At 40.1% G+C, this 25,372-nt stretch overlaps 1 protein-coding gene across 4 annotated transcripts in view; it reads right to left on the minus strand.

Annotated features, from left to right (window-relative positions):
- The window catches only part of Rnf150 (ring finger protein 150), a 253,750-nt gene that overhangs the window by 226,727 nt on the left and 1,651 nt on the right, over nucleotides 1–25,372 (minus strand). The window lies entirely within an intron of this gene.

The following is a 25,372-nucleotide window of genomic DNA, read 5'->3' on the forward strand; positions in this document are numbered from 1 at the left end:
ATACAATGGAGAAAAAGCCATCACAAATCACTGTGCTATTATCATCTAAGAATACTTCATTTTTTAAAAGTGTTATATAACTCACTAAATTTATTTAACTGTAGTTAGAAAAACAACTAGTATAAAAGGTTAATGAGATGGGTGGAAATGTAATTGAATTGATCTATTTGTAGGGAATCTCAGAAGCACCAGGGTGCAGCTTGAGCTGTCAAATAGGTTTATTCCATTTACACAAAATTCCAAACACAAAGGTCTAGAAACATCCATTAAATTTTTATGAAAGGAAAAAGCAGTAAGGCTGCAGAGGGAAAAGCAGTTAATTTTACTTCAATTTTGAGTCAACCCATATTAATTTAACAAGATTGCAGTGCAATAGGAAAGTACTTAATGGAGGTGGTGTATTCTGATCAAGGACTGCTAAAGCAAGCAAGGGGTGACTAGGTTTGGGACCTAAGGGGAAGGAATACAGGCCACATTTTCTTGGTCTGTGCATATCACCTAATTGGCCCACTCCCAAACCCAGTGGAGAATGTTTGGCAGTGGCTGCTCAGAATGCAAAGAAGGGATTGGAGAGGTCTGCCAGTGTGGGTCAGAGGTCAGCTACAAACACTCGAGGTTTCTGCTCATCTGTATTACATGGGCATTAAGAACAACCACCAAAGCCATCTTCTCGAATGCTTACACCACCACTCAGCAAAATTCTTAACATAGAAACCTGTTTCTTTTTTCCAGTCTGAATCCTATCCAACAATGCTAATGGCAGTCAGAGCTAAGTAGCACTCAGCAGCAGAAAAGCTGTGAAATGCTTGCATTCTTTAGGAAAGAAGAAAGTTAATTCAAAGATTGCAAGGTTTCAATGACCAGATTTCATTTTCAGATATGTTTGTATATTAGAAACGCTACACTGAAAGTTGTGCAATATACTGCTTCCCACCCCAAGCCTTCAACAAGTGATATCCTGGATAACATCAATAACTGATGGCTCCCTTCGCTGTTTCAAATCCAAAGTGGTTGCAATCATAAGAGGAGCCCAAATCGTCAGACATCCTTCCTTAACCAAGAAAATAAGGTTAATGGATAGGCCAATATTTACAATGGCATAAACAACGATGATCACTCAACAAATGAAGACTCTAAAGCACCAGTTCATATATTTTGTAAGTCTGCAAAGGCTATTTCTATGGTTTAGATCTAAAATGACCACAAAAAGTCACATGTGTTCAGAGGTGGGGCTTTTGGAAGGCGACTGGATGGCAGAGGTGTTATATTCCTCACTGGATTAATCACCTCATGAGTTCACAGCTAAATGCGATGGTAGGAGGTGGGATTCAGTTGGGGGGGGGGGGGTCTCTGACCTGGAATCGTGGCTATATGACCTGGAATCCTGTGTTCTCATCCCCAGCTCCTCCCCTTTCTCTCTGCTTGCTGGCTCCATGGGTTGAGGAGCTTTGCTCTGCCACGCCTTCCTATCACTGGGTTTCTGTGCTGGAGCCAGCCTGTCACAGAATGAACCCTCTGAAATCCTGAGCCAAAATAAACCTCTCCCCTTTTAAGCTGCACGTGTTTTGTATTTTGTCCTAGAGATGTGAAAGTGACTAGGACAGACATCTACACTGAAGTCATCCCAGTAAGGCCTAAAAAAATTTAGACACTTCAGTAACATCATAGTGATGTGGTCTTTGTCTGTCTCTCTCTTGCATACACACACTTCTCTTCCTTATATCCCAACTATAGCCTCCAGACATTGTTGATCTCATCATAATTTGATGTTGCATCCAAATATTAATATAATGACTATGTTTTCCCTCATTTTTATAATCTCAACCCTGTATGCCTATTGTTTCAAAGTTTAATTCACAGTCTTCTGAAGTCTTTAGAATCTATACAACCATCAAGTCATAAAATTCTTTCTAAAGCATTCAATCCCAGAATTAGAAATGATAACATCAATTTTATACCTGTAGACAAGCAGGAATAGGCCTCTGGTGATGGATAGCTCTGTGAACCAAAGGATTTCTCCAAATTAGTCCGCTTACCTCATATTATTTGCCCTTAGAAAAAGCAACCAAAAACTTCCAAATTAAGGGACAGTATAATAACTGGATGGAAATTTTGCTGTTATCTAATCCAATCTCCTTTATGTACCCAATAACAGTTTTTCAGGCAATAACTGACCACGTATATGACAGTGGCCTCCTAAGATTATAATGGCAATTTAAAAAGAGTTCCTATTTGCCTAGTGACGTCACGACTGCAGATTCAATGCCTTCCTCACATTTTGGGGGGGCTGAGGTAAGCAAACCTACTACACTGCTAGTTGCATAAAGGGACAAAACATATAGTTATGCTCATCATATTCAATAATAACTGATTGTTATTAGTTTATCTGTTTAATATATCATACCTTTAATCATTATTTTAGAGTACATTCCCTTCCACTTACAAAATTTAAAAAGTTACCGATAAAGGGCTGGGGATTTAGCTCAGTGGTTTTGCCGCTTGCTGTGCAAGCGCAAGGACCCGAGTTTGATCCCCAGCACCAAAAAAAAAAAAAGTTACTGATAAAGGAGCCTTAGGCAAGTATTTGACAAGGACTCCTAGAGAAGGCCTTGTTGTCCCAGGAGGTGACAGCACCATGGAAGTTACTGGCCCTGAAGACCTGCCAATGGGACAAGACGTGGAGGCTGGGCACAGCAGTACTGAAGAGCCTGCCCCTGTGTAGGTCTAGGCTGGCACATGTGTTTGTAGTTTGTGTCTGTGTGTGTGTGTGTGTGTGTGTGCATGAATTTTTAACAACACATTTGAAATGTTAAGAATATTAAATAGAAAAACTTAAAGAATAAGGACATAGGAAAAGAATACCTTTCTATAGCTGTATAATGTGTTTCAATTTTAAGCTTAGTTTAAAAGGGTCGCAAAATGTAAAGAATTACAGTGCACACGGTAAAAAAAGATACAATGAATTAAGGTTAATTTATTATTGAAGTTAGAATTTTTTTTACTGAGTATTGTCTAAGTGTGCAGTGTTTATAAAGTTTACTGTAGTGCGTGGCCATATACACTCACTCCTCACTCACACACTCACCCAGAACTACTGCAAGCTCCATCCATGGTAAATGCACCGTGCAGGGGTGTTTTCATCTTCCATACATGTTTACTATGCATTTTCTATGTTTAGATATGTTTAGGTATACAAATAAACACCACTGTACCATAACTGTCTACAGTATTCAGAACATAACATGCTATATAAAGCTTTACAGCCAAGGAGCAATGGGCTATATCATACAGCCTAGGTATATAAACAAGTTCTATAATGTTCACCCAATGATGAAATCACCCAATCACCTATTACCTAATGATGGATCTCTCAGAATGTACTGAAATTAAGTGGGATGTGTGTGTGTGTGGAGGGGGTGCGTGTGTGTGTAACTAGGGATTGAACTTAGGGACTCTGCACTGAGCTACATCCCTAGCACATATTTCTTTGAGACAAAGACTAAGTTGCCCAGGTTAACCTTGAACTTGTGATCCTCCTGCCTCAGCCTCTCAGAGTGCTGGGACTACAGACATGTGCCACGATATTAACTGACCCTGACTATACTTCATTCCATGCCAGATCGAATAGTGTCAGCCTCCCGACCTCTTAGTAGCTATTTTGGCTCATAGTTTTTAGAGGATCCAGTCTGTAGTTGGGTGGCTCCAAGGTAAGAAGGGTCTGGTGGGGGAAAGAGGTAGACAGTGAGCAAAGCTACCCCAAGAGAGAGGCCAGGAGGGCTGTAACTGGCAATGCCTAGAGGCAGGGATGCTCAATCCATCTGGAGTTCACATCTCATCACAACCTGCTCCAGGTGCTGGATGTGGAACTACGGATGTAATGTTTGCCCTGCTGGGTTTTAGTCTTTGGTTTGATTTCTTTCAATTCTCCTCTTCCTGCTTTTTGGAACAGGAATGTTTACCCTGTGCCACTGAACGTCATCCACGTTTAACTTTCTTATTTGACAGGGCTCACAATTAAGAGTTTGTCTCGGAGGAGACCTTGAACTTGGGACTTTTCAGCAACGCTGGAACTGTTAAAAACTTGGTGACTCTTAGAGATGGACTAAATGCATCTTGCATAAAGCTATGAACATGAGTCTTTTAGCGGGCAGGGGAGAAGTGGTATGGTTTAGATCTGGAATGTCGCACCCAAGTCTCATGTGTTCAGAGTGGGAATTTTGGAATATGACTGGATTATGAGGTCTCTATAGTTGACTTGTTAGGAGGTGGAGCCTGGTTAGAAGTGGGTCACTAGGGATGTGACCTAGGAGGGTTCATCTCCCTCCCCAGCTCCCCCTTTCTCTCTCTGCTTCCTGGCCACCTTGATGCAAGCAGTTGTCCTTCACACCAGACCTTTCCACCACGCTGTTTCTACATTGGAGCCTGTCAATCATGGACTGAAATTTCTGAAACTGTGGGCCAAAATAAACCTCTCCTCCTTTATGTTGTGGGTGTCTGGTATTATGTCCTCAGGACAAGTGACTCAGACAGTAGCCAACATCAGGCATTGTAATACAGCATTTTCTTGAAATTCTCTCATTCTTTGGTTTCCATAATTTTAGTTTCCTCCAATTAGAATGTTCAGTTTTCTTACCAATCTCTTTCCTTCTCCTGGTCTCTTTCCCCAGCTTGTGCCTCCTCCATTAGTTCCATCCATCCTCACAGTTTCAACTATCAGGATCACGTGAATGACGGCAACATATGTGTGTGTAATTCCAGCAATCACAAATTCAAAATGTCCAACACTGAATCTACATCTTCCTTCCAAACCTCTTCTCTTTCTTGTATTTCTTTTCTTATGCTGTCTTGGTTACTTTTCTTGTTGTTGAGACAAAATACCGGACATCCCAAATTTGCAGAGGAGAAACACTCCCCCAGCAAGCAGGCAGGCCAGAGCACGTTCACCCTCTTTCTGTCCCTTGTATTTTATGCAGGCTGCCTGCCTGACGGTGGGTACAGCACTCACACCCTTAAATTCTAGCCAGAACTGTGCCAAACCAATCAGTGGACTGATTTAGTCCTTGACCCCAGCACCACACACCCTAGATCCAGCCACCTCTGAAAAGCACATCCTATGACTGCCCGAGGCTTTGGGGGGACATCCAGACACAAGCCCTAATGTATGTCACCATCCGACATCCACTCATCCAAAAATGTCAGTTATTTTCCAGTCCAGTTTCATCTTCCAATACCAGTTCTCGAGATTCCCTCTGAGCCCTCTAGATTATTGCCATCAGCCTAATGAGTATCTCCTACAGCCAGTGCCGCCCATCCCCACGTCCAGGATACCTGGCATTCCCATTCTCTGAAACAAAACTCTGCCCGTGCTTGCTTAAAAGCCTGTACTGCTTTTCTGTCACCCAGAGGAAAAAGACAAACACCCTCAGCACCCTTCCCATCTCAATCTATTTTTCATTCTCACCTCACCACACAACCCATCAACTTGTTGCTCTGGGCTACTCAGCTTTCTTCAACTGTCAAACTGTTTCCTTTGTCCAAAGTGTTCCTGCCTTCTACATCTCTCATAGCACCGCTTATTTCAAAATGCCACCATGTCTGTCAAGCCTCCTCTGAATCTCTGGGTCATTTCAGTATTTCTGGGTGTTCTAGGCGTACTTTGCTCACTCTAAGAGAATCACACATGGACTGTCCCATTCTTTTCAGTTATTTCTCTCTTCCCTGCTGGATGACAACTGACAACTTCCTTCAGGAAAAAAAAACTATATCTTGCTTTCTTTATGTAGCTAGGGACATAGCAAGTGCTCAACCGTGAAGTAGGTATGCATAGTGAAGGACACTTCTGAAGTTAAAGTGAAAAGGAATTTGAGTCCTTGTCAATTTAACAAAGCTAAGAGTCACTGTGTGACCTTCAACTTCTTCATCTGTACAGTGAGATAATGTATCTTTTCAATTTACAAGGTGTGATTATTAGAATCAAATGAAATCTGGTGGAGAAAATCACTATGCCAAACAGCCTGCTACATTCACTATCATCCCAGAATGTCATCTCTCACAGTTTACCCGAAATATATGAAAGGCTAACAGATTGTAAGGCCAGTGCCCAAACTGAGAATAAATATAACACCGCAAAATAGATATTTCCTCTATTACATTCTAATGTACTTAGAAATCAAGGGTGATGTCAACTTAATGCGATCTGTACAGCACTGTGATATTAAATATTAGCTAACATGTAGAAACCAAATATTATAGAGAAAAACCTTTCAGATTCAAAGATGTATGAATCCCAGAATCACATATTACTTTGCTTTACAGCACTATATATATTTGTTTCAGTATATTAACCCATTTGTTTCTCAGGAGATCCCCATGAAATAGATCCTACTGTACTTGTTATTAGCATTTTGTATGCAAGGAAACTAAAGCAGGGAGGTAAGGTGACTCATGTCAAGCCACAAAGCTATTATGGAACACAGCTGGGATTTGAGGCCGGACACCCTGGGTCCAGACTGGCTCTAACCACTCACACATGCAGTCTATCTAGATAATGATATGGCAAGGCAGCACAATGCCAGACCCCAGGTAAATTCCTAACAACGACAGCTTCCTTTCCTTTCGTACATAATGGTGCTCAAATGACAATGCTTACACACACAAGTGGCCATGAGGTCTGCAACATCATCTGCTGACAGTACTCCCGCCATGACTCTGTGAGAAGGAAACCTGTCCTGCACGGCAGGTCACACTCCTTTCCACACTCATAACTTCCAAGAAAACCAGAAAAGGCTCAACCATTTTCAAGCTAATAATGCAGCCATTCAAGTGAGATACATACTTCTTTTGTTAAATCATTAAAATGGCATTAAGGCAAAAGCAGAGAAGCTGTTCACTCTGTTCTTTTTGATCTTCTGGTTGTCTTTTGACAAATTCCAGCAAGTCAATCACATTTTCTATTCTAGTCTGCATGGTTCACATTGTATTAAGACTCTCCAGTTCCCGTCCCCAGTGATCATCTCACAGGGAGACTCTGCAGTTCCCTCTTAGCAGATCACTCAGGGAAGAAAAGCGTGAAAGCACTCACTCCAAATTTAGCTCAGATCTTGGCAGCTTCTGACCTAGGGGAACACATGTGCTTACAACTAGAGGAGAAGACAGCCTCCTTCAAGGCTCCTCCAACCAGAAGGACTAAGACTCATACAGTCTACTCTGTACCAGCATCCTCTTCAGTGTTCTCTGCAACCTTTTTTCTAGTTTAGTATTACATATTTGATTTCAGTAAATTCCTTGTCTCTCCATTGTTGGCTACACAGGGTTTTTTGGATTATGTACTGTGTATCATTAAGAGTCTATAGTTATATATTTAATAGTAATTTAGCACTTCCTTTGTGCCAGGTTCTGTGCTAAGTGCTCTATAGAATCTCAAAATTCTCACACAAAAGAACTTAGAACATATTTTAGCAAAGTCAAGAAGATTTTTTTTTAAAAAAACTTTTAACATTTCTAAAATCAGAGTGCTTCTTACAGTCAGTAACAGATATGTCAAACTTGTGACATTGTTTTTTTCTAATGTATATCTGTTATATCTTAAAATTAGTGTCATTTTAATTCACTGAAATTTAATAAGCAGCATATTTATTTCCATTCGAGATTTTTAAAATTGAGACTCTGTATGTTATGAGATTTGCCATTTCAGTGAATTTACATAACAAGCTAAATAAATATCTGTGTATGTCACTGAAAGGGATTACACTGACTTGTGTTCTTTTTAATAGTTAACTGTAGCACAAGAACAGAGCTCTATCCCATAATATGTAGCCTTAACCACTGTAGCTTAGATTCTGGAATTTCCCTAGGGCTCAAGTCCCAGTTCTGCCAGTAAACTAAGGATGTGACTTGGGGCATGTTGCTTAAATTTATTAACTTCATCTGTAAAGTCAGAATAACAACCCTAACCCCAAGTTTCGGAGGTGACTGGGTGAGATAATCTATGCAAGAGCACATAATACAATGAAAGATACATAATACTGAATGAACGACAGTGATAATGAGAATTTCATCAAATACAATTAAGAAGAAAAATGTAACTGATTATGTTGTCTTGCTCTTTAGCCCACAATCCAATTTTATTCCAAACAATACAATACCACGGCCAAGATCTCTTTGTTCCCACTACATCAACAGTTTGTATCATAAATTCCAGTTCCAAACTTGTTGAGAAGTCCACTACCTAGTCTGGAATTCTACAGCCATTTCAACTCTAGAAAACGTATTCTGAGCATCGGCTTTGTATAAATTCCTGTCATTGTAAAAGGTGTGAGAAAGAATCAAGGATAAATAAGGACTTATCCTGTCCTTGAGGTATTTTAAATTTAATGAGCAATATATACAAATGTAAGCTTCATTGTAAAACATGAGAACTACTTTAAAAGAAGTACAGATTAAAAGGCTATCAGAGCACAACTAAGGAAGAGTTCATGTCTAGACAGAATTATAAGGAAATTCTTCGGAAAAGAGGTGGTATTTAAAATGCATTTTGAAAATAATATGGTATCTGGACTACCTTAGGGCAATCCTAGTCTATTAGTCAGTTTGCCACTGCTGAGACAAATGCCTGATATGCACAACTTAAAGGAGGAACCTCTTGGGTTTACTTGGGCTTGTGGTTTCAGTTAATGGTCAGCTGGGACCAAGGCAGAAGGATCATAGCAGAAGGGTGCAGCGGAGGAAAGCTGCTCACCTCATGGCAGTCAGGAAGAGATATGGAAGGACTGGGGACAGGTTAAATCTTTCAAAAGAATTCTGCCCTGATCAGCTCCCTGCAAACAGGCCCTAAGCTGCTCATCACTAGGGTAAATGCTTCGAGCTCCATACAAAGGCAACTATTAGGAGGCTGAGAACCCATCGGTGATTCTGGTATTGAGTACTGAGGACAGAAACTGCTGCTCAGCATCATCAAGAAGGGGTATCTGGTAAAGCATGAGAAGGGCCCTGTCCTTGGACTAAGGACAGAGAGAAACTAACCAGGCCTCACAAAATCTACCCTGTAAAGGGCAGCAAAGGATCATCAGGCCGAAAGTCAATAGTGCCAAAGCTGAAAAACATTGACCCAGAGGAAGTAGGCTCTAAACTCTTCCCAGGTGACATCCAAGTGAGTTCACCTCCTACTTAGGCTTTTCACCTGCTGTGTGGGCTGAAGTAAGGCAATAAACTCATGAGGTTTTGTGTTTTGGGGGGTAGAACAAACTGATTAATTCATATTTTTAATCAATAAAGTGGTAAACTCTCATGATCTCTAAAATCTTTCCCATCAGTAAAGTCTGATTTGTACTGGTGGTTAATTAAAAAATATTTTAAGTAATATATGGGCAATTTTAATGGTACAGTCAGAAAAAAAGTGGTAAGTACACTGATATATAGGTAAAGCAGAAACTTGTAAAGTGGAGACCTTTTTGGGTTATTGCAACTGTGAAGATTTGTGCAGAAGGCAAAACAGCAAAGTATATGTGGAAAAAAGTGAAAGGATACTAAAGCTTTCTAATAAGACTCTTCCAAGTGCAAGCACTAGGATTTATGTTAAAATAAACAAAAGGGAACACTAAAAATAGACAAATGTATTACTGAGAATGAGGATCCACAAATGCAATTAAAGAAAATCTTATTTAAAATCAAGGCTGCAGCAATTTAATGTGCAAATAAAACTTTCTGGGATTACATGAATCACGCATTATCCAATCCCAACTGAAATACTAAACTATGTACTTTGCATTCGTGTGTATACACTTATTTTTAATTCTCCTGACTCTAATAGTGTCACCCTTTTATTGTGACCTTGAAATAATATTTTTCAGATAAATGGAATTCAGTGTTCATTTGTACAAGTTAATAGTAATCTACAAATTAAGGAAAATCACAGTAGGAGAAATCTAAAAGAATGCTTTATTTATAGAACTCAAATTAACAGTCAGTGGTATAAATTTGCATAGACCTTTTAGTTCAACAGGCAGCAGGAGCTTGACTCAATTCTCTAAGAACCATCATTTTTTACTAATGGGAATAAATCATTCTATGAAAATTGTAACTAAATACTGTATACAGACAAGGACTATCATATATTAAAGACATTACCATATCCACAGGAGGTAAAGTTTGACTTGTAGAATAATCAAATCCATGTTAATTTAAACTTCACACTTCAATATAAAGTTTTTCTTGTGCAACAAAAAATCAAACTGGATTGGTTCAAATATACAGTAAATCCAGTAACAGGTGCAAATTATCCAGGTACCTATTTTTTGTGGGAAACAGTATTTCCAAACAACTTATCAGCTTTAAGGAATTTTTTGTTTTTTCTCATAAAAAAATACATTGAGACATAAAAATTAGAAAATAAAGTTCCAAGACACACTTGAAATTTATATGGATCTGGATTCCAATCTAAGCTTTGCTCTGGAAATTCGGGAGACACCTGTGCAGTGCCTAGGGCCTGAGTGTCCAGAAAGAGCAGTCATTTTCTTCCTTCTAATATGTATTCAATCTGAGTTCCCCTACAAGCAAGATGTGACATTAATACATTAGCCTGGAACTGGAAGGGGTGACTTATAGGAAGGATGCTTCGGTTTATTAGAAAAATGAGAGCATTTTCCTTAGTAGTGTGGTTTCCTGAGGGAAGGGGAGCTAGAGTGCATGACAACCAGGGCTCCGTGGCTATTCGAGTGGCAAACCTATCCCTCACAGAATGGCTCCCCACCATCATCTGGAAATCTTACTTTAAGTCCCTCGGTCAGAGCTCTCATCCCTGGGGAGCTCATGCCCAGACTCTACATGATCCTGTGCCTGGTCTGAATGACCATCCAGTGGGTTGCTTAGACAACAGTCTGTAGCAGGTGGAGAAGACGACCTCATATCTACTTGTGTTTCAACCCTTCTGCCCTGTGACCCTGGCAATCACACACAACAACTTTTGGATAATCTTGGATTTTCCCCACCTGGATCACTTGAAGTGATGGTAAACTCTACACTTATAAATAACATAGTGTCAAGACAGTATCTAACTCAAACTTCCTACTATCTATAGAAAAGTAGTATGACCCTTAACCAGGAATTCTTGTTCTTCAAAAGAGATGAATGGGATTTGGGAGTCCCATAACCATATGGCAGTCTTCATGACAATGAGCCTCAAGTCAGTTTCCTTGCATGGCAACACATTTCTTTTAGCAATATGATGGTCACCACATTCATGCTTACTTCAGTGCCACTGTTCCTTTGCAAAGGCACTGCCCTATTTGAGTTACCAAGGGCCGAAGTTTGAGCTGTGTATGTCTCTGTTTTCTTATTTAAATTGTTCCAGTGGTAAATGTGATAAATTGCAAACAGGAAACAGCAGAACATATTTCCATGAGTCAATGAACTGCAACTGTTTTAACATAACAGTGACACCATGCACTGTTCCAATATCTTCACCTACTCATAAATTTCATTTTAATGCCAAAATACCACTCCTTCTGAAATTCACAAACTGTACTGCCATAATAATATGCCAACTTTTCAAAGACTAAATACCAAAATGTCAAGCAGTTCATGGTTGTGCATGGTTCAAGATGAATTCTAATTAGCTTCACTAAAGAAAATGGCCTTTCCCCCTCTTGCCTATAATGTATCTTTTATACTGTGACTAAGTTAACAAACTTAAACACCAAAGGCTTTTAATGAGTAATAATCTACTACTTAAATAGTATTTCAATAAAGGAGAGTTGATTAACTTCAAATTATAAGCATTTAGTTGTATTAAAAAGAGTAAGACTTTCTAATTTAAAAGAATGGAGTTTTAATTGGGTGAAGAGATTTTCAAGATAGCCTGATAGGTCAAGAGAATGAAAAAAGCTAATGAGTTTTTAATCTGTAAGATTTGGATTAGAATCTAGCATCAACAACTGTCTCTCCTGAGAAAGGCATTGTTGCAAGGAGGGTCCCAGGGAGGTTGATCACCTCCTTTAAACACTTGGCCTAAAAAAGTCAGGAGCCTACCACCAGGATAAGGGCATCAAGATAGACCATGATTAATCAGAGAAATTATAGAATATCACCACAGACGGGCACTCATTCATGAAACCTATGCCAGTTACCAGTCTAGGAGGGCCAGATGCACAAAACACCTTCACCCATGAAGCTCACAGGCTAGCAGGGAAAACAACAGGATAAATAAACCAAATAAAATAGAATCAGTTTCACACAATAAACATTTATGAAAGGGAAGAACATCAAAATAATGATGCCAACTTACTTATCTATAAGGAAGACCTATTAAAATGACAATGATATCACCTAATTGCTTCAAAATATCTGTGCATACAGTTCTTCATAGCCAAAAAGTAAAAGAATGAAAATATAGAAAGATTAAATTCATTCCAAAGCAAACTTCAATTAGTATAACAGGAAAATTGCTTTCACTAATGCCACTATTCTTATTCTGACTTAAGCAGAAAACTTGAGCTTTTTTTTTCATAGTTCTCTCATTTTCCAAAAGGTCACGACCTGACATACCTCACTGGTCATTTTTCAGTGGCAATTTTCTTCATTTGAAAGTATCCTGACATCCTTCTTCCTGCCCTACTGACTTTAAATTCTTCTGGAATGAAGTAGTGTTTACACAGAATAACAGATACATACATATATCTGCATAAGTAGGGTTTACTATTAATCTGTATGATTTCCTTCTAGTTACACTAAAGGCTCCCTGAAGCATAAGGTCTACCAGATGCCCAAAGCCCGGGAAGTTCACCCAGGCACCCAGTACCATGACCAGCTACTTTTTTCAAATGTCTTTCTGTGTTTGACATCAGCTGACTCCAAAGGACGTTATTTAAAAATCCCATTGCAGAACTCCAAGCAAAATTCCTAAGGACAGGCACAGAAGCACTTGGTTGCAGCTGCTATGGAACAGCCATCCTTTCTCCTCAGAAACACTAGCATGAAGTAGGGGAAGATTTCAGGAAATAATGACTAGCTTCTTGCTCCTGGCCCGCCATCATCTCTAAAGGGAAGCACAAAGAGAAAGGGCCCAGGGCCACCATCTTTTCCTAGTTCTCTGTTCTTAGCAGGTGGAAAGGGCCAAATAAGAGAATAAGAGGTATCTTATTAGGGGTTAACTTCATATCAATAGGTGACTCCCTTAGCCCAGTCCCAACAAAAATGTCTTCGCTATGCATAGGACATGGAATCAAATTTTCAATTATTCAAATTAAATCCTGTCTTCAATAGAAGGCAAAAAATTACATGTAATATAAACCCACTGCAGTGGTCCCTTGAGCTATGACTGGCCTGACACATGAACAACTTGGGTTATGACTGAAATTTTAGTTTTAACTTATGAACAAAGTCTTGGGTTACAACCCATATGCTGGCCTCTTGTGCTTCCAGATGGTCTCAGATACAGATTTAACCCTTAAAGAGTTCTGGAAGGAACATAACCTACATCCTTTCCTGTGTGAGGTTGAGAAATCCTGGGCCAGTGTCTCTCTAAGGACACTGAGATCTGCTCATGTACAGGAGAGAGGCTTTGAAGGCTGTGTAGAGGAGCCTGAGCCTTCAACTGACCAACCTGAGTTACAACCAGCTCTCAGGAACGAACTGAGTTCAGAAGTCAAGGGTCCACTGTATTTCATTCCGTGAGTAAGCAGTGGCCCCGAGAATTCTGTTATTCCTTCATATTTTCAACAGTCACTTACCAGATGCCTTTTCTCGCCAGACTCTGGGAACAGAGCTAATAACAAGACCATTATCTTGCCTTCATGGGGTTTATATTTTCATAGGAAAGAAAGGGGCAATGGAGTAAATAATGACTGAAATAATACAAATATTCCAAGGAGTGATAAGACAATAAGAGAATGAAGAGCAGATGAGAGTTTTCTTCAACATGGCCTGATGAAGGAGGCAACCAAGCACAGAAGGGGGTGTGAAGCGGTGATCCATGGAAACGTCTGGGGAGAGCATGTGAAAGTCCAGAGTGCCAACGGGGTATACTCCCTGCTCATTAGAGAAAACCCCATGATTCTCCAGGGCTACCAGGTTGTACTTCACCAGTAGATACCCTCCTCTTCCCAGTGTACAGTGAAAAAATAACTAACTTAATTTAAAAAATAATGAGTTAAATATGAGAGAATTGGATCAATGACTACTATATATACTTGCTTGGGGGTCATTCTCAAATATCTTCGGAGCCAAAGGGAATGTTTAATTCTATTTATGAAAATGTGGAAAAAGTTCCTAAAGGCCCTGAGGTAGAAGCAAGTTCGGGGTATTTGAGGAGCATCAAGAAAGCAAGAGGGACTGGGAAGGAATGAGGAAGGGCGGTGCAGGAGGAGGAGCCTGGAAAGCGTCGGGCCAAATCAGCTAGGGCCCTGGGCAAGGGCAAGGGCAAGGCCAAGCCCTCAACTTGGTTCCAAGTAGGATGCCAAGCCCCTGGAAGGTCTGAGTGTGGGAGTGACTGCCTCTGCTGTGTACTTTTTAGAAGTTCATTCTGTCTGCTGACTGGGAAACAGGCTGCGGGGGGCAGGAACAGAAGCTGGACACCAGCTGGAGGTGATAGCAACAGGCCAGGCAAGGGATTGTGACTGCTTAGACTCAGCTGGTGACAAGGCTGGTGGGAAGATGGGAGTTCAGAATATGTTTCACTTGACTATAATTACAGTTCACATTTACTAGATGCCCCTTCACTGAATCACATATCAAGAGTCCACAACAGTTCTGATGGGTAACATGAAAGGCTCATTTTAGGGGTGAGAACTCCAAGTGTGAGGTGAAACACTTTCTTTCCGAGCTTCCAGACCCACTCCACTGCCCAGCAAGACTTGCAATTCTTGGTGGCTCCCTTCCCATTGCCCTTCACATCCTAGAAAGCTGGAACCTCACCCCACCAGCTGACTGAATGACTGCACACCTCTACCTCCAGCCTCACACTGCTTTATGTCTCCCTAGGCAAATAACTGTGTCAGGCTCTGGTCCTTTCCAGCATTACCTATTCTTCCTCCCAAAGGGGTAATGACAACCACAGTGAATAAAACAGGCCTTCCTCCTACTTGGTAAAAACAACACTGTATGTCAACCTCTCAAGACTGAAAGACGACAATCAAAATATCAGCATTTAGCATATAACTGAAATTTCACTTGCTTGAAAATGTATAATCATTTCAGTCATTATTGTAGCCATTCTGATGGCTCCCCAGAAGCCTGTATGCTTTCCCATACTCGCTGTGTTTTCTACTTGTTGGTCTTATTGGTGGCCTCCAAAATCCAGCTGTTATTAGTGAATCATGAATTCATGATTGCAATAATATTATACATACCATCCTAGTTTTTAATCAGTATAATCCTTGAGAACTTTTTAAAACTACTTTTTATGCAAGGTTTTGATAACTTTAAAGAAGAAACCACTACTTCTTTAAATAATAAAGAATCATTTGATACAAAAATTTGATAAGAGTTGGGGGAGGGGAATGGGGAAAGGGTGGTCAATGGGTAGGAAGATACAGTTAGAAGCAAGAAGTTCTAATGTACGATTGTGTAGTAGGATGACTACAGATGGCAATAATGTACTGCCTGTTTTGAAAAGCTGGTAGAAAGGATTTTGAATGTTTTCACCATAAAGAAATGATACATGCTTGAGGAGATAGACATGTATAACCTGCGTTTGACATTACACAATGTATGCATGTATTGAAACATCTCATGGTACCCATAATATGTACAATTTTTGTATGTCTGCCTCAGTTAAAAAATTTAAAAGTAATAAGCATACCCAAGTAGTGTGGAAACTGACAATCAGATGACATATAGGATGGGATGGGGGAATGAGAGGAGGGGAGTTGAACTGCATGACATTTTTCCTGATTATAAATTTTACTGGTGGAAATAAAACGTCACTGAGCAACAACCACCACAAAGAACTTGAAGGGGCTTTCAATTCACTGAACGTGGTGGCTATCAACCCTGGCTGTGTGTTAGAATCATCTGGGGGGAGCCCTCTCACACCCCAACAGAATGACTTAGACTGAGGAGGTGGGACTCAAGCAGCCATTAGTTTAAAAGTCCCTGGGTATTTCCAAAGTGCAATCGGTATGGAAAGCAGCTGATCTAAATCAAGATTCCCTCCAGGAGGCTCGGGATCATCATTTTTAAATGAAAGCAAATGTGATCCTGAGGAGGAAAATGACTTACAATATAAAGCCCACTGAGGCACAACCACAACGGCAACCCGAGTTTCCCTAACTGCTGCTTCAATTTGAGTTCAACTTCCCCAACCCCTGTTGTAAGAGAACAGGCAGGGGGCCTCGGCACTCACTGTCCTGTTGACTCTTGTCACCCAGGTATCTGATTCTCCTCCTTCCTGTCTTACCTTAGCTGCCAAACTAGTCTAGCTTAAAGCATGGTGAGTCTGAAAAGCTGAGGTAGGACCTGCAGCAGCAGCACCACTACCAGTGATTGGCATGTTTTTCTCCTCCATGAGAGTGTAATACTAGTCAACAAGCTTACATCTATTAGACTCCACTGAAAGGCTATTTAATGAAGAAATACATACCTGCCCACAGGTGCACACAAAGAGCCTTTGACGAATCCACGTTCTGGAACTTGACCTAAGAAGCAATCATGCGTATGCACCTATGTTTAGCTACTTAAGGATGTTTACTGACACACTGTTTATGTAAGAGAAAAGTGGAAACATTGCTGAAATATCATGGAAGAAGCACTAAGGAGATTTCAAAACATACTGTTAAATTTTAAGGAGCTACAATATATAGAAACAATACTTTTCTAATTTGCTAAAAGTAAATACATATAATACAATGAAGTAAGTAGATAGAGTAGTTGGATTATAATTTTTCTTCCCTGCCACTGAGGACGGAGCCTACAGCCTTGCATATGCTAGGCAAGTGCTCTATCACTAAGCTATACTCAGCCCCCAGCTATGGATAGTTTTTATTACCTTCCACGCTCTTGATAAATGTTCTACATTTTCCAATTTTTCTATGCGGCATATGTATTTCATTTAAAATAAGAAATATATTATATATTTATCTTTAAAGCTGCAGGACAATAAACACATGCACAGAATTACATGTGATTACACATTTTTTTTTAAACTCTATGTCCTCCAACTGTATTTTCACTAGGTCTTTCTCCCTTTAGATCAAGGATGGGAACCAGGGATCAGCTTTCCTGATACATATTTATAAGAAGAGACTCAAATTAGACTCTCCCTGACTTTATCTATTTGAGCCAAAAACTACAAAAAAATGTGTAAGGTCATGGAATTATACTTTGTCATGAAATTAGGGAGTGACATATTAACATAGTCCAACTGGCTGCATCTCAGGGTTATTTAACAGTAGATACTGAGCACTTTCCATGTGCCAAGGCCCTTTTTAGACTAGGGGAACTTAACTGTGAACAAAAACTGTGAACGGTCAGTAAAACAGAACAAGGATCTGAAGCGTGTGCTGAGTGAGGAGGGGACACTGCTTTTGTCAACAGAGTGGCGAGGCTGCACAGGGAAGGGAGCTGAAGAGGTGGCCCTCCCATGGGCATCTGGGAGGACATTCCAGGCACCTTCCGCGTGAATGAAAAGGAAAACATTTTTTTCTCTTCTGCTGTTCCTTGGACCATTTGTAATTAGTTTTCTAATGAAGATTTAGTCAATTCATGGCTATAGAATAGCCACAGGAAGAGCTTATGTAAAAAAGGGGGACCAGGAAAAAAAGTTAAAGGGAAAAAGAGGCACTTATGTGTGTTCACTGATAACCTCTACAAAAAAACCTCAAGTCTCTGCCTTGTCCATAAGTGTAAAGTAGATGCAAGTAAGAGGCTAAGTTCAAGCCCAGGTGAGGCAACTCAGTGACCTCGCAAGACCATGTCTAGAATGAATGAATGAATGAATGAATGAATGAATGGATGAATGGATGGATGGATGGATGGATGGATGGACGGATGGATGGATGAATGGATGAATGGATAAATGGATGGATGAATGAATACGTAGCTCAGTGTGAAGGTCCTGGGTTCATTTCTCACCAGAAAAAAAAAGCTGTTTATGAGGGAGAGATACCAGGCTGATGTGGCTAATAAACAAAATATTTCCTTAAAGTCTTTGTAAATAGGGAAGGGTGGAGGGCGTGAAGGGAGGGCTAGGAATGGGGAAAAAATAAGAACCAAGATGCATTATGTAAAGGTACAATTCCCAATGAGAAATGTAATTGTGCTGTATACCTACAATGTACCAATAAAAGAATTTAATTAAAATATATATATATACATATTTCCTGAAAACCTAACCTATGTGTACTGATTACATATCCCTTTCTGAAAAGGATACAAATGAGCCATTTCATACACAATTTCAAAGATCTGTTTTTGAAATCCCTATTTTTAATTTTTATTAGTAGTACACATTTGCAGTTCATAATTACATTCATTGTAGGGAGTCAGTACACGTACACATACTAAATTCTTGATAATATATCTTAAATCTTTTATGTTCCCTCTACTCCATCTCTTTGTCCTCTTCCTATTTTGCAAAAGGTTTCAAAGTTTCCTGTTATCTACATTTTGGGTTTTTCATATAAGAGAAACCATATGGAATTTTACCTTGTGTGCCTGATTTATTTCAACTGTGAAATATGTTCATGCATTGAACATGAAAATGCCCAACCACCCAATGAGTAGGGTTTAATTTTTTTTGACAAATAATACTTCAAGAGAAAAAGTTTTTCTAAATATCGGTATGTATCATGGAATCAAAAATAAAGGCTAGTTATAGAGATCGATTTATAGTCACAAAATTGAAACAGTAAATACTCAATTTTCCTGTTTTATTATAGAAAAACGCAAGAGTTAGGTCTAACCATGATTATTAATAGTTTGGCTTCAATATATACAGCACATTTATTCTATATAAATTAAACTGTGAAGTGATTAATCTCTCAAAGTTTGAGATTAAATGTTATAACTATAAAAAGGTTTCCATATGTAATTGTGACTTACAATCATCATAAAATACAACTCTGCCTTGTTTCTCTGGGTTTTATATTATGTATAAACAAAGCTCTCAGGATTTGAGATAATCTGAATAAGATGTGAATTTCATTTTAATTCAAATTCAGCGTCTCTCACTTTGTATTATCAAATACACAGAGCACCAAGGTAACCAGTCACTCAGCAATAAGTGAGCTTCTCTTCGGAGTATGCACAAGATGAAGTGTCTCTTCTAGGAATAAACTAAAGACTTTTGAAAGCTGTCAAAATACTAAATTCTTTAAAATACCAAGATCAAGCACCTTCTTTCCAAAAGTGGAGAGGTTTCTAACAAATTAACTTTGCATCAGAGGCAGTCACTGCTTTCCGAAAACACTAATGAGCAATGAATAAAAGGCTCCAGGTTCTAGAAAGTTCTCCAGATTTCATGGCCATAAAATTGCTTTGTTTCTTAAAAGTTCAAGAAATTTTTAAGAAGAAAAGCACCTGGAGAGATACAGATCAAATTCTTAATAAAGATCATTAAGAAGGTAGAATTCCTTCCAAATCCCTGAGATATGTATTTCTACAACTGGAAATGTGTAAACAAGTCATTCAGTTTCTTGAAATGCCCAGGCCTTATTAAGTTACACTGACAAGAATGTTATTTAACACTTAGGATGAATTATGGCTTTTCATAACACAGGCTGGAATTCCTGGCTCTGAGATAGCTGTCTGCCAGTCCAGAGACACGGGAAGAGGTACAGCCTGGGGCAAAATAAATAAATACACACATACTTACAGAGTGGGAAAGGCAGGGTTGTCTGGGTATGGGAAATTAAGACCAAGTATAAATGACAGTTTCTGTATATATCTCAGGAGAGAAATGAAATGGGAACTGAGGCTGTTCCAGTAAGTTTCTTAAATACTTCATGTACCCATATTCTCGGGCTTGGGGAGCCCTTAGGATGTCACCCGCTGGGATCATCCCCTCTACAATGTTCTCAGTCAGTTTCACTCTGGACCTCAGAGAGCCTAACCTCGAAAAGTAACCTCTTCCGTTTCTAAACATTTTGACCTTAATAAATGTTTTTTCCTTTGCTTTTCTACAACTTCTTACTGACCCTGCATCCTTAGTCCTTACAGATGGGGTCCCCCACACACAGACTCTGGGCCTGAGGCAGGGAACACAAATAAATAGGGCAGGAGGCCCAAGAGCCACCACAGTGCTGGGGGCTTGGGCTGACTAGAGACACACACCCATGCAAACTGCCAGCCACTTGTTGCCAGGCAGGAACATGGGCTCCTATCGCAGGATTTCTAATCAAGAGAAGCCAGAAATTTGAATCTTATAGATATATCCTGGTTTTTTCTTACTACACATGGAATACAGGGTAAGAGTTCAAACACTTCCTAAAGATCATTTTGTCCAAAGTTCACATTTTATAAAGGAGAAAACAGGCCAAGGTAAAAACAGAAAAACTGACGGATCCAAACCTCAGTGGTGAGTAAAACGTAGGTGTGGGAGAGGAAAGAGCAGACATAAAGTCCAGCTTCTCCACTGCAGAGACGCTGACCTCAGGCAGCAATGCGTGTGCCCACAGTCCTCACCGGGAGTCAGCTTCAGATCGCCCCTGCCCTGTACCCATTATCAAGAAATCACTGTCCACACCTGGTCTGCACAGTAGCCTTTCAGGCTGAGAGGGCCCAGGGAGCAGTAGCCAGGGCATCAGACTCAGCAGACAGGCTGCCTGGGTCTGCAAGTTCTGCTCTACCACTTACCGCCTCTACAACCAAGTCACCTCTGTTAACCCTGTTTTCTAGGAACTGGGGATAAGAAGGGTACCTATCTCAGAGTACTGTGAGAATTTAAATAATACACATGAAGTACTTAGAGATGCCTGGCACTGGGTCAGTATTATTGCTACCCAAAGACAGTGCTACAGTATGCTGAAAAAGAGAATAAAACTTACTGGAAAAAGAAGAATAAAAGTGTACATAGATATTTTAGAAACACATAAGCTCAGAAAAAATTAAAGCAGCCAATTCCATTGCAGAGGTGAAGGCAAAGGCCCATTTTAGTAACTAAAGAATGGGCCATAAAGCCAGCATGAGCCCATGAATTAAACTGAGAGCACACACCTGAACAGGACACAGTCTCCTCTGTTTGGTCTCCTCCAACCTTGGAGAAGTCTAGAGTTCATGACTGGCCTCCACGCTGGGCCCCTCCCAAGGGCTGAGCTTGTCCTCACAGTAGTTTCTTCTGCCATCCTTTCTCTCCCCTCCTCCATCTCCACATCCCTATTAGGAATCCATTCACTCAAAAGGGCTTCCTCTACAGCTAGAGGTTTACTTCCCTCTTAACTAGGCCCTGGTAATTGACAAAAAGATAGCACGCTATCTCAAAGGGGAAAAAAGAAAATGTTATCACTTCCTCCACACTGAAACTCAGACACACAGATAGCCAACACACAGATTTACCAAGCGTGTCATACTGCATTTGCATTTCAGCCAAGAGAAAGCACAAATGCAACAGGAGAACCCTAAGATGCTCACCCATCAGTAGAGGGAACTAAAACACCCTCTCTGGTCACTGAGGCCATAACTGAAACAGGCATAGCTGTTCAGGTCTCTAAAACATGACAGGGCAAATAAAGAATCATTCTCAAGGCTCCCAGGGCCTCACTAAGCCTCTGAGTAATGACGGGCCAGCCTGCGGCCCCTCTATGTCACTGTGTGTCAATGACCTCACTGCCTGTAAGGTTAACATTGGCTACTGTGCGCCAGTTACAGATGTGGACTGACGCTACCTAGGCATTAACCCATTTAATTCACGTAGCGAGCAACTGAGCTGGATACTACTACCCCCACATCACACATGAGGAAACTCAAGCCTTGAGAGGTGGAATAACTTGCTCAAAGAGACACAGTGATGGGCCAGGGATTTAGCTCAGTGGTTTCACCACCTGCTGCGCAAGTGCAAGGACCCGAGTTCAATCCCCAGTACCAAAAAAAAAAAAAAGATACACAATGAGAAAGTAGCAGAGCCAGGACACAAAGCCAAGGAGCCAGTTCTCCAGGCTGTGTTCCTAGTTAACCACTCCTCTAAACTGCCTCCAGACATTTCTGATATCACCACTTTCCTCGAATTCACTGAAAGGAGGCTCCCAGGCAGGCATCAAGAGACAGCTCCCAGGAGATAACTGGAGTCTCACTGCCTCTGCCTGCACCCATATATTTACTTCTGGGGCTCCCACCAGGTGGAGGCTGCATTCCAGATAGCTTTTTGCTCACATCTCCCGATTGCTCTTGCACTGAAGATGCATATCCCTTTCAAGAGGACATATAAATGTCTGGTCCACTCTTTCCACCCCAGAGAGAGGCAGATGTTCTTCATGCATCACCGCCTCTCTCTATTCTCTACGATAAAACATGGATGAGCTGAAAGTCATTGGCCAATGCAGCACTGGCATAAGGAGAAAGGGGAGCAAAAGGAAAAGCAGAGAATGAATTAAGATTATGTTAGCAAGTGACTATCACCCTTCAGGCAAATACAAATGAACACCACAATGAAGATATTACTTCTAATCCACTTGGATGGCAAAATAAAAAAGACATAAGAAGAAGCATTGGTGAGGATGTAGAGAAACTGGAATCTTCATGCACTGCTGGTGGGGATATGAAATGGCTTAGCTGCTTTTAGAAAAAAAAACAACTCCCTGACAATTCCTCAAAAGGTTAAACTGTAGAGTTACCATACAACCCAGAAATTCTACTTGGTGGAATATACCCAAGAGAAATGGCCACACAAAAATTTCTACACAAATGTTCATAGCAGCATCATTCATAAAAACCAAACAGTGGAAGCAGCCTAAATGCCTGTCAACTGATGAACAGGTTTCGTTTCTGCAGTGTTGGGGATTGAACCTAGGGTCACACACATACCAGGCAATGGATGAATAGATAAATAAAATGTGGGGTATCTGTGCAATGGAATATTTGGCAGTAAAAAGTAAAAATGACATACACTGCAATCTTAACGGACCTTGCAAACAAAGAACCCAGTCACAAAAGTCTAATACATGAGTCCATTCATATAAAATGAACAGAAGCGACAAATATATAGAGATGCAAAGTAGATTAGGGTTTGACTAGAATAGGAGGTTAGGGGAATAACTGCTAGCAAGTACAGCAGTTTTGTTTTTGTTTTTGTTTCTGTTTTTTTGAATTAGTGGTGATGGCTACAAAACTCAGCCAATACACAAAGAACATTGAGTTTTACTCTTAAGTAACTGAATTGAAGAGTATGTAAATTATATCTCAAGGCCGCTTATAGTAGGAGAAACAATGTGACTTGTTGTAAAGAAAAACAAGTAGGACAGGCCAGGAGAATCTGTCTTTGTGAACGAGAAATCATAACTGCAAATGTGGCAAGAACTCAAAACTATTTATATGGGGAAGGAAAAAAGTGAAAGAAAGGGTTTATATAAAAGAGAAAAGAAAATAATTTTTATTTTATTGAATTTCAAGATATTGGGTGTAGGGTCATGTCACAGGAAATGCACAAATAGTATGTGATAGTCTGCATACCTCCAAATCGAGACCTTCTCACCTGAAAGCCATCAGCTCCAAAAATCAAAGATCTACAGAGGTGATTTGGCAGCAGCTTTTTCATTTTTCTAAATGTTTGGGAGACTGAATTTAAAAGGCCACAACTATAATGGTCTCGTGGCATACTGCAACACAAGCTTACACAATAAGAATATTTGATTAATATCTAAAGTGTATAGCATTTCTTAAAGTGAATTTAGAAATCTGATTTGCATTTAGCTACAAAAAGTAAAGCTTTGAAATACTGGAACCAAATAGAAGACACTCACAGCTAGACCAATGCTTGCCCTATTTGAGATTCAGTCAGAGTTTGGGAGCCCAGGGAGGGGTTACCTCCTTATAATGAGACACTAGAAATCAATGCAACCTCCAACTAATGTGGCAAAATGTCAAAAGGTAACATGGAATTTCATAGCTGTAACAGTAACACATCATTGGAAACAGAGCTAGAATTTCCTTTACATTCTTCTAGCCTCTAACTTTCAAACCTTTTATTCCCATTATGTGTCAAGCATGATTTGTGTGGAAAATCAGCTTACTGCTTTCATTAAGAACAGGCAAGCCATTAATTGATCCAATGTGCTGGCAGTTCTGGGAAACCTTTTGAGACAGGAACAAATGATGCTCTTACTTTGTACTCAAAGAAACTTAGTTTAAGATTTCAGGCTCATGCAGAAAGAAACATTTAAAGAATCCTCTAATGCCAGCTGACAAGATTAGAGTTTAAGGAAGTTAAGAAAACCTCCTTCATAACTCCTTCGCTCCTCTTGAATCTAAATTTTCATTATTAAGTAATATGCTTTAAAGATACTTTACATGACTTTAAGTGCTCTTTCATAGTTCTAACATCCTGAGATAGCCAGTTCAAGTCCTACTCTTCTGATTCAAGGTTAGACAATCTTGTCCCCTAGAAAACTGTTTCGCTCAAGGAAATATGCATCAAATGTTTCTAAAGTGATGCATGGTAACCTTTCTACAAAACTAAAAACTACCTCTCCTCTTTATTAACACGTTGCATTTTTTCTGGCCTGTGGTTTAAGTCTTAACGGTTCCCCTCCCACCTGTTTGTGTTAAAGTTGACAAAGTTCCTTGACTAAAGCAGCCGGCTTCGATTACGATTACTGAGGCAAGCCAATTGTATCCGGATCTCACTAGTAGGTGACCTGAGCCCTCAGAATGGAAACTTGTTCCAATGAGGACACCTGTGCGAATGCAGCCAGCTCTTGCTGTTCCATTTCAGTAGCCTGTTTATTAAAATCTGCCTTTTAAAGAAAAACAGTACTTTTGATTAAGCTACACCACTCAGAAAAGGCATATTTCATTTCTATGCCCTCTTTTCCCCTTGGGAGCTCTGGGAGAAAGAAGGGCTCATTTCTCAGGCACCTGTAGGCAGCAGTAACCCTGGATTCAAGAAGGCTAGTTTGCTAGAGCTACCAGCTTATGCCAGCCAACCTGAATAATCGTTGTTCTTTTTTTTTTTTTTTTTCCTACCACAGAAATATTGCATGTGTCAGGCACGAAGTGTTTTCGAGTTGACTTTTGGGGTAGTAATGTACCTCGAGTCCCGACACTTGTGTCCATTCATAAAAGCTTACTCTTTCTATGTCGAAGTCGCTCGTTCTCCCCAGAAATAAAACTTTCAGCATAAACTCCCGACCATGCGAAGGACACAATGCAACACGGGAAAAGTACAGTAGTTGTAAGTTTATGTCCACTTCGCTCTTCCTGGTTGGTTGAGGACTGTTATTATTTACCCATC

The sequence above is a fragment of the Heterocephalus glaber genome, unplaced genomic scaffold (genome assembly GCF_053883595.1).
Source record: "Heterocephalus glaber isolate CG9 unplaced genomic scaffold, H.glaber_assembly_v1.0 deba00001587, whole genome shotgun sequence".
In the NCBI taxonomy this organism is placed as follows: domain Eukaryota; kingdom Metazoa; phylum Chordata; class Mammalia; order Rodentia; family Bathyergidae; genus Heterocephalus; species Heterocephalus glaber.